Genomic DNA, 17866 nt, shown 5'->3' with positions numbered 1-17866 from the left:
TGGGGCTGATCTTTCTCTAATTCCTGCCCCCTTCTCCTTTCTCCTGCCTTTCCTTTCTTCATAGAAACTGTGTAAAGCAACATATTTGAGGTACTACTATACCAACTAGGGTACTGGTTACAGAAAATGTTTTTAACAATTAGGTGTAGGTAATACTTGCTATTCTTAGTTTCCATTATATCTAAAAATTCTTTAACTGACCGAGGCTTAAATCTTTTGGTTTAATTTCTAACTTGGTCTCTAGAGTGCCCAAAATTCTTTCCCAAGGGGCCACATTGGCTTAGTGAGGGTGGGAAGCTATCAATTTATTTCAATCGAGATATGGGTGGTCTGCCATGTAAGAATTAAAGATACAGGACACATAATAAACCTCCCCAGTTTACAAGCTAATGGAAGGCAGGAATAGCGGGGCTATGTCTAAAGATCCTCTTCCTTCTTAGCTGTAAAATAATCTGAATCTATTATAAAAATGAGTAGGAGTCTCATACAATTTACAGCAAAATTTCTAAGTTCAAAACACATACTAATTCAAAAATAATTCCTAAATTGATTCCTACTTCACCTTAATTTGTAAAACTCCCACATACACAATTAGATTTTCTAATACTTCTTACAAGCTTACTTTTTTCTTATATCAGTAAGATTACCTTTCTCTTCTAGCTGTAAAACCTTGAACCTATTATTCTGGGGAAGAGGTGTTCTTATCTCCCTTAAAACAGTTCTAAAGACTGTTAATCCAATCCTTACATTCCCAAACCTGGCCACAGTTCAGTAAAATAAAAGGAAAATAAGGGTCTTTTTGAAAACTTAGAGCTTACCAGAGTGGTTAACCAGACACACAGATTTGCTGGCAAAGTTCTTCCTTTTAAGCTCTGTGCACACAACTGCAATCGTACAGATTCAAGGAACCTCACAAACATAAGCACAGAAAAGCACAGAAACAGACCAACAGCTTTGAGACATCTGTTTGTTCTGTGGACAAAGAAAACATTCACAAGTATGTGACAGTGGCTTCAGGAAAAGGATTCTACTCTCAGTTTGTATTACTAGCTGTCTCCAGTCAAACCCACATAGTGTCAAACCCCGATAAATTACAGTCTGTTCTAAGAGACAAATGAAATTAGGGTGTGTGTGTTCATGGTTTAATTTCTCTCAAGCGGGCTTGACATGCATTGCATGGGAGTTAGTCCAAAACTGGGCCCCCCCAAGGGCGACCAGTTAAGAATTGGCTCTATTTGGGATTTAGGGGTACAGGTTATATGCCCTAGGGAGTGCAGGTGTTCCCAAGGGATCCCAATCAACTCTGATTGGTCAAAGCACTGGGAGGTGGGTTATATTCAAATGAGATCTTGAGTAGGTGACTTCGGTCACTTAATCTAGGTCAACAGGGGCTGGTATCACCCGCAATTCGGATAGAGGAAATACCACCCCCCAATCTTTGGGCTGTCTAGGTAGAAGAAATCTTTCTCCACCTAAGTCTGAGTAGGATAAAATCAATTCAGGCCTGGGTTGGAGTTTGTTTGTTTGTTTGTTTGTTTGTTTTTTTAATTTATTTTTTTAAATTAAATTTTTTCTGGATTGGAGTTTGACCAGGATGAGAAGATCAATGCAATCTCATTATCAGTAATGTTCTTCTGAAGAACTTTGGACAGAAGGCTGGGGGCTTTGAATCTCCAAGACACAAATCAATCATTTTTCACAATAGATACAAACATTATACTTAACAACACTCCACAAAGACGGACAAAAGGCTGCTGCTTCCTTAAAAATAATTTGGTGTGTACACAAGAAAGTTCTTTTTTTAGGTCAAATTCTGTAAACCATATACTTTAGAAACATAGATTATTCAGATTCTTGAGTGCCTTGCTCACGTCTTTCACGTTTCCTGAGAGAGTCTATTTTCGTTTCAATTTTCTTTCTTTTGAGATTCCAATTGGCCTAATCTTTCCTGGGAGAGAAATGTTTTAAATTTATCCTCCTTTTAAATTTTGAGTTTTTTAATGTTTTCTTTGAGGGATGAAGGCCTAGATTCCGTTTCCCTCTTAATGGCTTCTAATAGCCTCTAAATAAAGGATTCCCATCCAGGGTTCTTGAATTTTTGGCCCTGCCTTATTGAGGGTTATCCTTAAATAGTTAATTTTATCCTTACCAGGGGACCCTCACCATGGCTAGCAGTTTTTGAGGATCAGATCCAAGAACTTGCAAGCACCCAAATCGTATTGCCCTTAAGGATCCAGATAAAATGGATCCTGGATTTCCCATGGGTCCTTACCAGTATTCTTGATTAAAGAGGCAACTCAGCCAAAAATGATGGGAGTCTAGATTCAACCAGTACTAGGCATTTGCTGGTTTAATGGGAGGGCCTTGGGGAATGGGCACAAGAGGCCTGTGTTGGTACCAGGGTGTCCAAAAGCTCACTCCCAGGACTATGGCATACATAATCTCTGGTGAATCTCACTGTTGCCACCATTAATGTTAGCACTGAAATAAATCAAACTCATAAGTGAAGGAAAAAGGCATCTTTAATTGAGATAAAGAGGTCTCGAGAGCCTGGGTCACCCATATGTTTGAGTACATGGTTGTCAACCAAGTGAACTTACAGAAAAGTTTTTATACTTTCAGGAAGAAAAAGAGGTTGAGATGGCATATGAGGAGCAAAGCTTGGTCATGAGGCCCTATCTGCCCTTGGCAATCCAAACAAGAAAACCCACTTTATTTTGTTTGTTATGCTCTTTGTGATCTAACTCACCATAAATCTTAATGAAAGAGGCAAGGATATTTGGTAGCTGTGGCTAGACCAAGACATTCTCAATTTATAGGATAAAGAGATTCCAGGCTGGGGCCCAGCATCCAACCTAATTGAGCCTCAAGAGCAGGAATGCAAAGATATTACTAAGATTGTTTAGAGGGAGGAGGGCTTCTCTCACTGTCAGGATTGCTTTTTGACAGAGAAGGCAGTATTAAATTTGATATTAATTTTTCTTGTCGCCAATGTGCCAATGTGTAGTCCATGGATAATAAGGGAAAATGCACAGTTGGACTGAAGCCTGAAACAGCCTACAACTTGATGCACTCTATTCTGTTTGGAGGTTTAGCATTTAATACATATCATGTGTGTGTTTTTGCATCATTTGGCTTATGTAGCAATGACATGCGGGAATTACTTTTAAAATTAGTCCATCTCTACACATCAAAGAGGTGTAAATTAATGAGGTATTCAGTACCAGTATTAATACTCATCTATCTTTGCTACAAATTCTGGTCAGGAATGGTGGCAGAGTCATCAGAGTTGAGAGGCCTCTATGACCCAGACATAGTGAAGTTGATGAATTGGATCAAGTCAAACACTTGAAGAAAGGCTGTATTTGCTGGAAGCATGAAATAATGAGCCAGAGTCAAACGGTACACAGGGAGGACCTTAACCAGTCACCCACACTATGAAGATAAGGGCCTGAGAGAGGGAACTTAGGAAATGGAAGAGGTTTATCAGATATATGCAAAGAGATCTCCCAAGGAAGTCAGCACAGTTCATGGTAAATGAATTTTACCTGTACCCATAATGCTATGAGGCTAATATGAACTCTAGAAGTTTAAACATGTTGATATTTTTAAAGGTATTTTACATAAACTCTTTTTCTTTCTTTCTTTCTTTCTTTTTTTTTTTGTCTAGCTTTTTCCACTGGTGTTTATCATCTTGACTGTAAACAGGTTTCTAATAGCTATCTGGAATTTTGCTGTTTGAATGATTTCTAATCATGGGAGAAAATACTGAGTCAGTTGAAGTTTGAAAATGTTTTTTTAAGCATACTTTAAATTTTATTGAATGAAAACAAGTGACTTTGTAACAAAATCAGTGAATAACACCTTTCCAATCATTACATGCTATTGGAATATTACATATGCTGATAATGGTGTGGTAATTAAAAACAAAGCTTACTGTTGTCTCTTTTTGTAAGCTTCATAGACTTTTTGAGTTTTCATCCTCCTAGTTTTCAAATGTTATGATGGTTTTGTGCATTTATTTGGTACTTTTTCACTAGTAAGTGCTTCAGCAAGCCTTTTGGTAAAACACTATATCTTTTATTAAAAGCAGATTTCTAAAGTAATAAGTGCAGAACAGTATTACAAATGAAGTATCTTGGGTTCTTAGAATGGCAAAAAAGTGTATGGGAAAATTGTTCTGTTTCATAATAGGATATTTGCCTGGAATTTGTTTTATTACTATCTGGCATTTTTTAAAAAGTTGTTTGTACTATTTTAATTTTTTTCCTTTCATTAGTATTATTTTGTGTCATTGCCAGGTTTTATTAACTTCACTAACCTGTGTTCTTTTTTGTATTTTTTTTTTTACAGCTTAGCATTTATCTATTTTTTAAATGTTGCCCTATGTTACTATTACGGTATTTTTAGGTAAACTGCATTTGCATGCCAAGTATGACTTATGTCAGATCCAACTCTAATGAGGTACGTTCTATCTTTATTTTTTCTTCTTTCTTCCATAAAAGGTATGATTATTGTTACAATTAATTTCTATGAAAATGTGAAAAGATGCTGTTAAAATCATTCTGTACATCTAATTAAATCAAGATGGCTAATGAGATTAACTTTCACCACTGCTTTCTGTACCAATGACAAATGATTTGAAAAGGCCATCCCCCTTGTAGCTGTTCTAAGGGACATTACTAAAGGATAGAGATGTCACATGTTCAAATAATTTCATATTTAGAAAATACTCATTAAGCAACATCCAGAATCTTTTTGCATTTCACATTGAGAGCAAAAGGATAGGGAGCTTTTATCAAAGCTTATTTAAATCAATGCTTGCCAGTGGCTGGGCTGTTAAATTATGCATTCAAGTTCCTGAATGATTTCTTTCCTGTACTCTTTAATAGGATTGGAGTCTACTGCAATTTAACATAATGTAATAATAAAACATTTTAATCAGTATCAAAACTTTGACTATGCCAGTGGTGATGCATGCCTGTTATAGATGACAGCATGGTCAATAAGTTCTTTATTGGGTGCTTTGCAATAATTGAAAATCAAGCACGTGTAAGATACTGTGTTAGATTGTGGGGTTCAAATTTAAATAAAAAAACCTAACCCTCTTATCTTATCATTGAGCAAAAAGCTAAAGAGCCCCATAAATATTCCTCTGTTCCTTTTTGAGAATTTGGTTGTAGATTTGCCACTCTGAGAAATTACATGTACATTACATGTGGTTTTTCCTTGTCATTTAAGTGGCATGTGACATTTTTTATTAAGTTTATATAACAATAACAGTGTTGCTAAATCATTCCATGTTGATCACCTTTAGTTTTAGCTTCATTATCAAAATGGTGCAATGTATTGGTGGCTGACAAAAAGTGCTTTCTATACCTACACTAAGGATAAATTGTATTTATCATCAGCCTGAAATTACCCTCATGTAAATTATCTATGTGGTAATAATTTGCTAAATTTACCAAATTTTTTTTTTTTAGTGAGGCAATTAGGGTTAAGTGACTTGCCCAGAGTCACAGAGCTGGTGAGTGTTATGTGTCTGAGGTCGAATTTGAACTCAGGTCCTCCTTTTTACTCCCAAGCTAGCCCTCCTATACCATACTACATACATTTTGAAGATACTGGAGTGGTTTGATATTTCTTTCTCCAGTTCACTCTACAGATGAGGAAATTGAGGCAAACTGGGTTAAGTGACTTGCCCAGAGTCACACAGCTAGTAAGTGAGGGTGGATTTGAACTCAGGAAGATGAGTCTTCCTGACTCTAGGCCTGGCACTCTATCCACTGCATCACCTAGCTGCCCCTACCACCAACATTACTTATTCCTTACGCATTGTTTCTTTTCTGGACTCACTCCCCAAAAGAATGTAAGCTCCATTGGGGCAGGGACTTTAGCTTTTGTCTTTTTATCTTCAATAAGCAGTGCCTGGCTTATAGTAAACCCTTAATAAATGAATATTGAATTGATTTGAATACATGTTTGGAATATAATCTATTTATCAGTTGAGAATTAGTAGGAAAGGATATTTGATTAGATCAGAAGGTTTCGGATAATTACTCACATCCCGCTGACACCATACACTCAGTTTTAATAATGGTTTATGAGACTAATAATATATGATATACAGGATGAGGCAGATAGGTGCTGAAGAATGTTAGACTTGGAGTCAGGAAGACCTTAGTTTGAATCTGGTTTCAGACACGGTCAATCTTCAACTGTCACAGGGTAACATTCCTAGAAAACATGCATGAAAGTAAAAAACGGGAATGTCGATATATTGAACCTGAGAAGTAGGGAGTTAGGTTTCCATGACTACTCAAAACTGTAATCTTTCACTAGAGATTGCTGAAAATACACTTTTCTGCATGCAATTCTTCATAAAAAAATTATTCTGATCATATACAGTTTTCCTAACACAGTAACCATGAAATAACCCAAGTTCAGGGGAGAAGAGAGGCAACATGAGACAGGAGGAGAAAGGGCAGAGGCTGCGATGTCAGAAGAACCCAGAGGTAAAAAAGGGAAAAGGGCAGCTTCCTTCTCTACTCTCCCTTTCGGCTCCATGGTTGACCTGTTCCCCAGTGAAAAACACATGCCTCAGGGTGAGGCCCGGACCCTGTCAGACATTCCATGGAACTCCAGGCTAGGCTGGCACTGCCTGGCTTGGCTCTTCTCTGGCCTGACACTAGGGTACCAGGAGACATGGGCAGCACAAGAGGTAGGGCCCTTGAGCACCTGTGACCACTCACCCACAAACTTAGCTGCTTTTCCATTTTTTCACTTCCTTCATTGGGTATTTGAGAGGTTACTTTAGCATTTTCTGGAGTGGATGCACAAATATTTTTCTCCTTTTTGTGGAGATAAGGAATCTTTGATTCATTTACACCAAACTCATATTGACTGTGGATGCTGACATTCTGGCATGGAGTTTATCTAACAACTTTATTTTCTCACTAAGCTTCATCACTGATTTTGCACCCTTGGGCTTAGAGTCCAAAAGACTTGCTTTAGGAATGTAATTGCAACACAGAACTTGAGTTTTGAAGGTAAACAATGAAAATTTGCAGCAAATGCATGTGAACAAGTCTAGTCAAGCACCTCATAGGATACTAGCGGCCTGACAAACTTGCGTGCATCGAACCTCTCATTTTTTTCTCTGCTGCGCTCTACTGCTGCCAATGTGCTTTGCCAAAGGGAAAGTGAAAATGAGGTTACTAATACGATCATAGGAATGCTTGAAGTCGCTAAAGTGAAACACAGGAATGTTGAGGATTGATTGTACTTAGCTATGTGACAATTTCTCTCAGAGTCAATTTTTTCTATAGTTCATTTGTTTCAGTTGTGTCCAGCTCTTCATGACTCCATTTGTGGTTTTCTTGGCAAAGATATTGGAGTGGTTTGCCATTTCCTTCTCCTGGCACACAATAAAGGCTTAATAAATGCTTGTTACCTTCTTTCTTTAAGACGATCAAGCTTCCTTGACTCTAAGACAGGGGTGGGGAGCCTGGGCCTTGAGGCCACATGTGGCCTCTAGGTCCTCAAGTGCAGCCCTGTGACTGGCCAAGTTTTATAGAACAAATCTCCTTAATAAAAGGATTAAATAAAAGGATTTGTTTGGAAAAGATTTTGCAAATCATAAAGAAGTGTATAAATGTTGATATTATTATCCTACTTTAACAAATCATAAAAAAAATTCAGAAAAATATGGGAAACTGTTTTTGAATTTACAAGAAAAAAATTAACACAGATTTCCTTTAAGTGGGGAACCATGCTATCGTGTTTAATGTGTGTTATATATACATTAATGTATACTTGTTGTACAAAAATGCAATCCATGTACCCTCATTCGAGTTGGCATCTCCTAGGGGTCACTTCTGTTTCTGACTCTCCCTATCCCTTGGGTGGTTGTGCAGAAATTGTTTTACCCCTCTGGGTCTCCATTCTAGCTCTTCTGATATGTAAAATGTTTTAGTTAAGGTCCTTTTCAACTGTGGGATCAGGGTGTAGTTTTCACATGAAGTGAGACACAGGGACACTTTATTAAGCACAAAGTACTTCACAGTCTCTCTCCGAAGGTGGAGCTATGTGCAGAGAAAAGGATCACTGCCATTTTATTCTGACTTAATTAAGGAATGCCATCTTTTTTTTTTTTTTCCTGGAATATCTTTATCATCAGACAATTTTCATGACTTTTAATTTGTTTTCCACATTCTCTTTTCACTTCATGTGGTACTATTTTTGTGTGCAGTACATACCTCAGGTCTTTCGGTTTTGCCTTCCTCATGTGGAGACTGCCAAATTTTTAAATTGTTCCTTGTCCCATACCAAGTGATACTGCATGACCTCAAAAACACACCCCTCCTTGTACCCTTCCACTGACAGATAGGTTGCACTTTTTGCTTCTTAATTTACTAGATTGCTCATCTGTTATCAAAGTGGTGTGTATTAATTTGACAGTCTTTGTTTCTTTCAAAGGCAAGAACAGTTCCTTTGTATTCTATGTTATTATACCTGTCTATTCACAATTTTTCCCAATTTTTTCCCCCAGAGCTAGATTTCAAACTGATAGAACTGCATTTTGGGATCTGCCTTCTCCTTATGCTTAGATAAAAAAAGATTTTTTTTTTGATAGTTGCCCAAAATGACAAACACTGGTTGCCATGATTTTGTCTAATACCAGGGGTGAAAATCAGAAGAGTGAAAGATTCCCAGTGACTTCATTTTTCTTCCCAAGGCAAGGGAGGGAGAAATTATAAGATTTATTATTATTATTATTTAAAGATTGACTCTAAATAGTCTTTATTTTATAGAATTTGTATAAAGTGAGTTGGCTTTATTGACAGGTAAAAGTGGTCCTGCCACCAAAATGATTTCTTCTATTCAAGTGTTGAAAATTCCTTGTTTGAGAATTTAAGACTTTTCCACTTTAAAGAGATTAAAATGCAAATAATCCTTAAAGGAGTAGCACTTTAAGGCTTTATTAGTTAGTACTTTAAAAATTATTTGTTTAATTCTCTTAAGAACTCTGAAAGTGGTGGTGCCACTTAAGTTTTTCTTAAACTGCGTATGTAGCAGGATTTGGAATCATAGGACCTTGGTTTAAATACTAATTCTGCTACTTACTACCCCTGTGCTATTGCGTGGCCTTAAGCAATTGTTTAATCTCTCTGGGCCTCGGGTTCCATCCACAAAATGAGGGCATTGAACTTTATGACCTCTGAGGTCACTAACAATTGTAAGTCTACAATCCTATGAATCCCCAAATTTTGGGGTTGAAAAGGACTTCAAAAGTCATCTAATTCTGTCTGTGGATGAAGCAGCCATCCTTTTTTCCTGAGAACAGAGAACTCACAGACCCCCAAGGCAGCCCAATTCCAATTCTGAATACTTTTTGTTAGAATGTTTTCCTTATTATGAAATTGAAATCTTCCTGTGTGCAGTTTCAATCTATTGTTTTCTGTTCTGTAGTCTGGGGCCAAACAGAACATGTCTAATCCCTTTCAAATGCTTTGGTTGGCGCAGTAGATTGGATAGGATACTAGGCCTGGAATCAGGGAGACCTGAATTCAAATTTGGTCTCAGATACTTACTAGCAGTATGACCCTGGATAAGTCATTTAACTGCTATTTGCCCCATGTTCCTCAACTGAAAAAATGATAACAATAGCAACTACTTTCAAGGGTTGTTGTGAGGATCAAATTTCTGACCTACTCCAACATCTTCCCAGAATGCCCAGTAAATGAGATAGTATCTGTAAAACACAGTGATTGGCACATGTTGTTGGTGTTGAGTTGTTTCAGTCTTGTCTGACTCTTGGTGACCCTGCTTAGGGTTTTCTTGGCAAAGATACTGGAGTGGTTTGCCATTTCCTTCTCCTGGCACATAGTAAAGGCTTAATAAATGCTTGTTACCTTCTTTCTTTAAGACGATCAAGCTTCCTTGATTCTACACTAGGCATCCTCCATTCTTTCCGCCCACCCTTGTCTGGCGTGTCACGGTTTTAAGTCCTTTCAACAGCTAGCTTACCTTTCTCTGGCCTTGTTCCAGCTTATCAACATCTTACAAAGTGGGGCCCAGAACTGGGTGCAACATTTCACACATAGTTTGCCAGGGTAGGAGACAACAGGGCCAAGACCTTCCTTGTTCGAAACATTTTGCTGTTCTTAGTAGTCTAGGTGAGAAGAACGTACCACTCCCCCCCATTTCTCAGATGAGGGGCCTGACATTAACACAGCCTAATATCAAGTTAGAGTTTTTGACTGCTGTGCCATCCTGCTTATGAATATCAAGCTTGTGGTTGATTATAAACTTGAACTTCTTTATGTATAAACTCTTGTCTAGCCATATTTACCTCATCTTCTACTTATGCATTTGCTTTTTTGAACACACATGTTCAATTTCATTTTTATCCTTATTCAATTATAGTTTAGATTTGGACTATTATTCCATCTTGTCAAGATCCCATTGGATCCCATTTCTATCAGGGAGTGCTATATCTCTCAGATTGTGTAATCAAGCAATTAATAAGCAGTAAGTTCCAACCACGTGCCAATCATTTGGACTAAGCACTGGGAAGACAAAGACCAAAATGAAGGTCCCTGCCCTCAAGGAACTTATAATCTATCCAGGAAAACAGCGTGTAATATGTAAGTCAACATAAGTTTTGTAGAAAGCGAAGCACTAGAAACTCAGGGGATCAGAAAAAGCCTAATGAGCTTAGCTTTGAGGTAGATATGAAGGGAATGTGCATTCCTGGCATGGGATGAGGGTAGCCGATACAAAAGTACTGAGATGGGAGATAGAATGTTGTATGTGTTTGGCCTGGACAGAGTGTATGAAGTGGAATGATATTTAATAAGTCTAGAAAGATAAGCTTTAGTCAGATTGCGAAGGGCTTTAAATGCCAAGTAGAGGAGTTTATCCCTGAAGCTACTGGGACTCCCAAGAACTTGGTTTTTTTTTGTTTTTTGTTTTTTGATTTTTGGTTTTTGCTAGGCAATTGGGTTAAGTGACTTGCCCAGGGTCACCCAGCCAGTGAGAGTTATGTGTGGCCGGATTTGAACTCAGATCCTCCTGACTCCAGGGCCAGTACTCTATCCACTGTGCCACCTAGCTACCCCCCAAGAACTTGTTGAGTAGAGGAGTAACATGGTCAGTGCTTTGGCCATGACTTTGGCAGATTTGTAAAGGAGGTGCTGGATTGGGAGAGACTTGAAACATGGAGCACCATAAAAAGACTGTTTCGATAGTCCAGGAAAGAGGTAATGAGGGTTTGAATTTGGGTGGTGGCTATGAGGGTGGAGAGGAAAAGGAAATAAAAGATGTTATGGAGGTAGAACTGACAAGACCTGGACCCCAACTGAATATACAGAGTGAAGCAAAGTGAGGAGTTGAAGGATGACCACGGTGTTGAGAATATGAGTGACTAGAAGGTTGGTGATGCTTTCAATAGAAATAGTGAAATTAGGAAGAGAGAATATACTGGAGGAGAGATAATGAGTTCTGTTTTGTCTATGTTAAGTATGAGATACTTACCAGACGTCTGGCTGGAAACATCTAAGAGGCATCTAGTGATGCAAGACTGGAGCTCAGGAGATACTAGAGCTGCTTATATAGATCTAGAAGTCACTTGTATAGAGATGAAAATTATAAACCCATGGGAGCTGATGTGACCACAGAAGGTGTAGAGAGAAGAATAGAGGGCCCAGAACAAAGCTGAGGGGTACACCCACACGTGGAGATAGGATGTGAATGATCATCTAATGGGCATCTAATGCCCAAATTGGGTACCAAGGTAATAGCAAATTCCTTTGTAGAAATAACATGCAGGATAGACGTTAGAGAAGGGAACAGGGGCTCCAAGAGTAGAGAAGAGAAAAAGGCTCTAACATAGGAGCTAGGAAGCGGTCAAGGTCAAATCTGGCCTAATATACAATTTTGCCTAGGGCCAACCCTGATCAAACAATTTGTGAATTTGAGTCTAAATATATGAGAGGCAATATGGTATTGAGTGTGATTTAGTATAGAAAGGTACCTTAAAGATATTCTCCTGAATTTTTTTGCCCTTTAATTTCAGGAAATTGCCCATCCTAAACAAATAAATGTAGCATTCTTTAGGTCCTTCCAGGCTGGTTTCCCAAATTAATATTCTGAGTCACCATTTCAACTCTGAACTCTCCCTGAAAAGACCAATGAGTTTTAATATCTATTATAGGAAGTCAAATGGTAATTGTAAAAAAAAAAAGACAATTTACTATGAAAACATAGAAACGGGATAATTTTTTAAAGATTAAGCTTCTCAATAGTCATGGCCCAAACCAAACCACTTTCTGACCTCTTCTGACAGAAAACTGACTAGTCTGCCTTGTTTCAGTTGCAAGGCTCCATGCTGTTGCTATTAGCACTCTGACCTCTCTAGGGGAGCAGGACTTTGTGGGTTAATAGTTTGCTCTTCAGATGACCTTAAATTATTTTCTGTCTTGACATCTGTACCATCACTGGGGCTCACCACAAGAACACCGAGATTAGAAATCTACTACCATTACCCAATGATGGAGGGGAGTGGTATCCAGAGACAGGAAGGATGCAATAATAGCATCAAATTCCATGAAAGGCAACAGCAAGATCAATGAAGCTTTCCAGAATTGCATTAGTCCCCAGTGTCAGACCTTGGCAGAAGATAAAGAAGTCTCAGGGTCCACAAAAACCCAGAGCAGGATGGAATGTGCTATGTTATTGTCTTCCTCCTCTTCTGTCTTCATTCTTCCCAGTATAACATTTCTTTTAAAAACTTCTACCTCAGAGCCATCCATCCCTCCACTGTTTTATCCATATGTGATTTCCTGGGACTAGGTAGGCTGTCTCTGACCTAGAGGCCCTATGGTGTAGTGGAAAGTGTCCTAGATTGGGAGTCGGAAGACCTAGGTTTGAATGCTGGCTTTTCTATTTAGTATTTATGTGATCTTGGGTTAAGACACATATAGAGATAACTATAGTACATGTATATTAATATATCATAACTACTTTATAAAGTATCAAGCTGAATGCTATATGTGGTATTTTATCACTAGAGGAGTTCAGGAAAAGCTTCATGGAAGAAGTGAGATATTTTATAGGATTGTGCATTTAGAGCTACAAGGAACATCAGAGGTTATCAAGTTCAACTCTGTCATTTTATCCATTAAGGAACTGAGGCTCAGAGAATCAATCAGTCAATAAATATTTATCAAGTGCCAATTAGTGCCAGACACTGTGCAAAGTGATGGGATATGAAGAAAGGCAAAATACAGTCTGTGATCTCAAAAAGTTTATGATCGATTGGTGGAGACAACAAGCAAGCATATATGTACAAGCAAACTATTTACAGGAGAAATAGGAAATAATGAAGAAGGCAATAAAATTAAGAGAAAAACTTCCTGTAGAAGGTGAGATTTTAGTTGGCACTTGAAGGAAGTCAGAAAAGCCAGGAAATAGAGATGATAAGAGAGAACGTTCCAGGCATGGAATGCCCAGAGTGGAGACATACAGTGCTATATTTTTAATAACTGAGAATAGGGGAAGAATTCATAACATCATGGGGAAAAGGAGAATATAAAAGACAATATGAAATTGTTTATTATATAAAATATAAAAGTTTTTATTCCCACAGAAATCAATGAGCTAGACTAAGGAGAAAAAAATGGATTGGGGAAAATGTCTTTTCATCAGACATTTTATATTCAAAATCCATAGACAATTGACATAAACCTATAAATTAAGAACAATTTCCAATTATTGTGCATATAACTGTTTTAAACTTTTTTTTTGGCTTGCCATTTTAAGTAGTAGTTTTAAAACACGTGGGAGCTTTCCTTTGTCCATTATATAAATTCAACACTGGTATTTCTGGGTGAAAGAGTAAGAATAGTTTAGTAACTTTTCCCACATAATTCCAAATGCTTATCAAAAACAGATGGGCCAATTGACAATTCAACCAACAGTATGTTAATAAGCCTGTTTCCCCACAGACCCTCTGTTGTTGACTTTTCCCAACTTTTTCCATCTTTGTCAATTTGATGAGTATGACATAACACTTCAGAGTCTTATTAATATTTTCATTTCTCTAGTAATTTGGAAGACGTTTTCAAATCATTGATACTTTGCCATTTTTCCTTTGAAAAGTGATTATTCATTGGAAATTGAGGGGACAATCATTATGTGGGAAATGGCTGAACAGTTGTGGTAAAAGAAATGTGCTATAAGAAATGATGAGCAGGCGGATTTCACAAAAATCTGGAAAGACTCATGAGAACTGATGCAAAATGAAGTGAGCAGAATCAGGAGAACATTGTATACAATAAAAGCAATATTGCATGATGATCAACTGTGAATGACTTAGCTATTCTCAGCAATACAATGATCTAAGACAATTCCAAAGGACTCATGATGAAAAATGCTATCCATGTCCAGAGAAAGAATTGATGGAGTCTGAATACAGATCGAAGCATACTATTTTTCATTTTTTCTCCCCTTGGGTCTATTTCTTCTTTCACAACATGATTAATATGGGAATATGTTTTGCATGATTGCACATGTATAACATATCAAATTACTTGTTATCTCAGGAAGGAGGGAGATGAGAGAGGGAAGAATTTGGAACTCAAGATTTAAAAAATGAATGTTAAAAATTGTCTTTATGTGAACTTGGGAAAAAATAAAATATTTAAAATTTAAAAAAAGAAAATTGATTATTCATCTCTTTTAACTACTTGTTTATTGGGAAATGGCTCTTAATCTTACAGATTTGTCTGTTCCTTAGAGATTTTGAATGTCAGATGTTTGGTGAAAAGGTATTTTCTCCAATCTATCTTTTTTGTTCTTATTCTGGCTACATTGATTTATGGCCATATTAAAATACATGAATAGAATGGAATATAATTTCACAGTAAAGAATAATTATGAATATGAAGAATGCAGAGAAATATGGAAACACTTGTATGAATGAGTATGGAACAAATAATACAGAAACAAAGGAATAATATAAACAATGCAATGATGCAATGGTGTAAATGGCAATAGTAAAATGCAGTAAAACCACTTAGATATGTTGGACAATATTGCTTCCAAATTTCTACAGTTAAATTACATTTTAATCCTTTTTGTTTGGAAACAGTAAAATACAAAAATGGAAAATGATTTATGCCATGAATCAAAATTACTATATTAGCTGAATTTGCTTAATTATTATTTGAAGGAAATGTTCGGTTGGGGGAATATTGCTTATTGGGAAATGATGGATGTGTCCAAACAAAATCTGTCAATAAAAATAATAGTTTAAAAAGTATTCAGTCAAAGACAGATTATTGAGATATTCCATTAGAGGCCTTTCTCTAATTGAACGCTGATCAGTTAGCCATCGCTTCTTGGGTCCAGTTATTGAATGAGTTTTTAACCCACCTAACTGTAACAGTAGCACGGAATAGTGTACAAAATGATTACCTTGGAGTCAAGAGATGTGAATTTCAAGCCTTCCTCAAGTTCTGACTAGCTATGTGACCACAGGCAAACCAATTCACCTGTTGGGCCTCAATTCCCTCATCTGCAACATGGAGACAATAGTACTTCATGACCCCTGCCTTACCTAACCCTTAAGTCTGTTGTGAAGAAAGTACTTAGCAAAAAGCAAAAAGCATTTTATTTTGATCTGTTCTCATCTATTCTACAGTTTTCGATCTCATCCTAAAGGTTAGCGTGAGAAAATTTATCAAATGCCTTGTTGAAATGAAGATGTGTTGTGTTTATGGCCTTATCTACCATGTCTTATATCTTGAAGGAGCTTAATAAATATTTGTTGATTGATGGTTGATTCTCTTATTTACTAGTCTAGCATAAACATTAATAAAGATAATAAGTTTCTATAGCTCTAAATTTTACAAATCACATTCTTGTCTATTCTATGTAGCATCAAAGTTTAATCTTAGCACTGGAAAATTCCAGGGCCATTGGGGCACTTCCCCAAAGCATAAAGTATTTGATTTCTTTAGGCATGATACCAGGCAAAATTTTGTCCACATTAGTCACCTCTCAAATAGACCATTGTGTTGTCTGCTAATTGGTATCCTTGCTTTGAGTCTCTCCCCTTCCCAATCTATCCTCTATATACCTGCCAGAATTATCTCCTTAAGGCATAGGTCTAACCATGTTATTCCTCTACTGAAGGATCTCCAGTGGTTCCCCATTACCTATAGAAAAAATATTCAGTCATTCAACAAGTATTTATTAAGTGCTGACTATATATGAGATCCTCTGCTCCACCGTGGCAAAAGAAAGGCAAAAAGATGGTCTCTATTTTCTAAAGATCACATTCTAATGGGGGAGACGACACAAATATATTTGGATATACAAAATATATACAGTACAAATGAAAGGTATAGAAAATAGAAGAAAAATGAGTTAATTAGTAATCCTCTCCATTATTCGTTATCATCATTCCATCTGCCTTAAACAATAGTCCTATCCCTAGTTTAATTTTTATTTTGCTTCCAAAGTAAATTTAAAAAGTCACTTTGTACTGTCTTTGGTATTTATTGCCAGCTCACCTCCTCCTAAGCTATAGTATTCTTGACACTATTCTTTTTTTTAAAAGTTATATAACGATTTAATTTCTCTCTCACTTTTCCTTCTCTTTGAACAATAAAAAAATTAAAAGCAAAAGAAAACCCTTGTAGCACAGATATATGGTCCAGTAAAACAAATTCCCATGTTGGACATTTCCAAAAGCGTATCTCATACTACATCCTGGGTTCATGTCTTCTCTGTTTGGATGTGAAGAGTATGTTTCATCTTCAGTCCTCTGGAATAGAGCTTATAATTTCATTGATCAGATTTCTAAAGCCTTTCAAAGTTGTTTTTCTTTATAATATTGTTACTGTATAGATTATTGTCCTAGTTCTGCCCATTTCACCTGCATCATCATAGAACCTTTTCCAGTTTCCTCCAAAATTATCTATTTAGTTATTTCTTATGGTGTAATAACATTCCATTACATGAATATGTCATAATTTGTTTAGCTGTTTTCCAAAAGGCATCCACCTCCTTAGTTTCATTTTTTTCCACTACTACAAAAAAGAGCAGTTTATAAATATTTTTGTGCTTAAAGAATTATTTTCCTCTTTATACCATTTTTTCAATCTTTTGATTTTGTTTTAATGTCTATTGTTGTCTCATTGAGTCTTTTTGTGTTTGACCCATTCTGATTTTCAGGGCATTAATTTCTTGGGTAAGAATTCCCACTGTCTCCTCGCCATTTTTTCCTCCCTGGCTATATTCCCTTTGGTATTTCTTTTTTTTTATTTTTTATTTTATTTTATTTTATTTTGGCTAGGCAGTGGGGTTAAGTGACTTGCCCAGGGTCACACAGCTAGTAAGTGTTATGTGTCCGAGGGCGGATTTGAACTCAGGTCCTCCTGACTCCAGGGCCGGTGCTCTATCCACTGCACCACCTAGCTGCCCCCCTTTTGTATTTCTTCCAGATACTTTTGCAACCCTTGTGGTCAGGACATTCTTTTTTTACCCATGAACTTTTTTTGGGGACTTTTTATAAAGTCTTTTCTTTGGTTTATACCCCATAGGCATCTCTGAATCTGAAATACTTCCTCCTAGAATTTGGTATTTTGATTGGTTTGCTCGTACAAACAGGCTCCGTATCTGGCTTGGGGTGCTATGATTGGGTCAAACTTTGCTCCTCTTGGATGCTGTGGGCAGGTTGAGCTTGGTCCTGAGTATGATGGTGAGGACTAGGCCTCATCTTCTTTAGGAATTGTTTATCCCTGTCTCCTTTTGCGGCTCAGGCCCAGGCTGGCTGGGCTCTAGTTTGGGCCGGGGC

Source organism: Vombatus ursinus, unplaced genomic scaffold, assembly GCF_900497805.2.
Source record: "Vombatus ursinus unplaced genomic scaffold, bare-nosed wombat genome assembly UNPS02014812.1, whole genome shotgun sequence".
Classification (NCBI taxonomy): Eukaryota; Metazoa; Chordata; class Mammalia; order Diprotodontia; family Vombatidae; genus Vombatus; species Vombatus ursinus.
This window is presented reverse-complemented; position numbering follows the sequence as displayed.